This window comes from Hibiscus syriacus, unplaced genomic scaffold (genome assembly GCF_006381635.1).
Source record: "Hibiscus syriacus cultivar Baekdansim isolate YM2019G1 unplaced genomic scaffold, ASM638163v2 tig00110556_pilon, whole genome shotgun sequence".
In the NCBI taxonomy this organism is placed as follows: domain Eukaryota; kingdom Viridiplantae; phylum Streptophyta; class Magnoliopsida; order Malvales; family Malvaceae; genus Hibiscus; species Hibiscus syriacus.
In genome coordinates, this window is record NW_024062779.1 from 2,316,998 (window position 1) to 2,319,383 (window position 2,386).

The 2,386-nt window shown below is 37.2% G+C and overlaps 1 pseudogene; it reads right to left on the reverse strand.

Moving 5' to 3' along the window:
• Positions 1–470: 470 nt before the first annotated feature.
• Positions 471–1,981, reverse strand: LOC120131657 (annotated as a pseudogene).
• Between the last annotated feature and the right edge of the window lie 405 nt (positions 1,982–2,386).

Here is a 2,386-nt window from a genome sequence, read left to right on the forward strand (position 1 = left end):
ACTTATAAAATAGGTAAATATAAGTGCTACCTATTACATTATATAAGCGCTACCTAGTATGTTATTGTACTTTATAATATTTCCGGTTAAATAATATAACATAACCGGTCTAAATTTTAACCGGTCACTTATTTAACCGGTCACACCGTATATTAACCGTTTTTTAAGCGCCGCACCGCAGAACTACCCGGTCAATGCTTTGTCAGAAACATCTCAACTGATTTTACACACTTAGAATATTTCTTCATATAAATAAATAGTACAGTGATATTTAATTTTACATGAAATTAAGTTCTTGCATCTACTGTGTAGGTAGTGTTTTTTCAGGCTGTAGCGCCCCAAAAAAACAACACCCCCCCCCCCCCCCAAAAAAAAGAAACCCCAATTTTGTACCATTCACTGAACACACTCGGGAAGTCTTGAGCGGCTATGATATTTCTATACCTTCAATTTTCCCTGAGGAGCAATATGTATATAATATGAATTAAAAAAAAGATGGTAGGGGATGGTAATTACTACTGATATATATATATATATATATATATATATATATATATATATATATATATCCAAAGCTGCCAACCATTGCAGTTTGTGCTTATGTGAAACTGCAACTTTCCTGGGCAAATCCCAACTTTGACTCTTTTGTATCACATATAACCCTTTGGTTTCTTTGCTGATATTTTCCAATTCTTTTGTATCACATATAACCCTTTGGTTTCTTTGCTGATATTTTCCAATGATACCGATTTCGTCTTCGAATGAGAAGCTTGCAAAAGCCAAACACACCTGAGATGCATCTGTCTTTACAAAGTAAAAGACCCCAGTAGTATCTACATTCATCTCTGCATTACCCTCAAACTGCAATTTTAGTGTAGGAACATCCACTTCTTGGTATGCACTAAGGTTAAAGTAAGTATCCAAGATCGAGAAAGCCGGTGCAGTTGGGAAGCTGGAGAACTGTTTCTGAAACTCTTCTTTGAAGACCTTGTAAATTGCTGGTGGAAGCCTTGTGATAACAGTCCCGGAATCAATAAGCATTGCGGTCTTCCCAAAGCTTGAATCTTGCACTGCCACCCCACCAACACTGATTCCAGTAAGGTTGAGGAAATAGAAAGTTGATAGCTTTGGATTTGGGATCATTCTAGTGTAAGAAAAGGGGCTTGAAGTATTGTAAACTGATGAATTGCCCCTCAAAACTAATGAACCAGAGGCCCCGGTTTCTGTTGATGGCAGACAATAGGAGAAAACCCCGCTAAAAATTGCAGAAGTTTGAGAAACCAGAGATATAGTACTCCTCCCCAGTCCCAACAGACCAGAAGCTCCACCCGAATTTTTCCATCGGAGTTTTCCCTAGATTGAGGTGATCATGAGCTAGATCACCGTTAGTGTAGGACCCGTCGCCGTAGCTAACTACATAATTACAGATCAGCGGGTTTTCCCCACAGGTTCCTGTGTTCCCAGTTGCAAATTCAAGCGGCTGACACTCAAATGAATTACAAGAGACTGTTCTGTAAGAAGGAGATGCTAAAGGGTTGAAAAGAGGTTCTTTTTTGTCATAACATGATCTGCAAGGCTGGCATTGAACCCAAGTCAAATCACTTTCGGTATCGATAATTACTGTCATTTTCCGATCACCAATTTCAACCGTAAAAATGTAGTTTAATATCCCAAGTCCGATACCAGAAGTTAAGGGATTCGAGCATCAGAAACATCTTGTTCTTTGGCAGATGCCTTGTTTTTGATTCGGGCTTGCAATGACTGAACTCTCAGCTCATCCAAAATCAAGCGTCTTTGAAGCAACTTGTTCCAGTCTCTGTCCCTTCCTCCATAACAATAATCTCGGTGCTTCATTTCCAATATAGTTGCACCTTTCTCCTTCCCTAAACATCCAAAATTAAGGGGTAAAACTATATATAATAATGCCTACCCTTAATCTAACATAATTTTGCATCAAGAAAGATCAAAGCATAAACGATGTAAAAAATGAAGCAAAACCAAGTATTCGCAAATAGTTGATATGCAAGAGAAAAAAATGGTACATACTGGCAGAAATTGATGTAAAATTTTATGTAAGGCTCTAAAATTTTGAGCGACAAATTTATAAAATTTTAGGAATGTAAACATATTATCAATAAAAATTAGAGAAAAAATCTAAAATATATAATAATTTAAAATTTTCTGGATAATCACCATGGTTTTCAGAACCGGACCGGTTAGCGAGTCGGTCATGCTACCGGTTCACTGGTTCAACCGGTCGAACCGGTCCGACCGGTCGGAAGAACCGGACGACGGTCGAAAGAACCGGACGACGTCATAATTATTTAAAAAATTAAATAAAAATACCAAAAATATTTAATAAAAAATAATTTTTTATATCATAAGT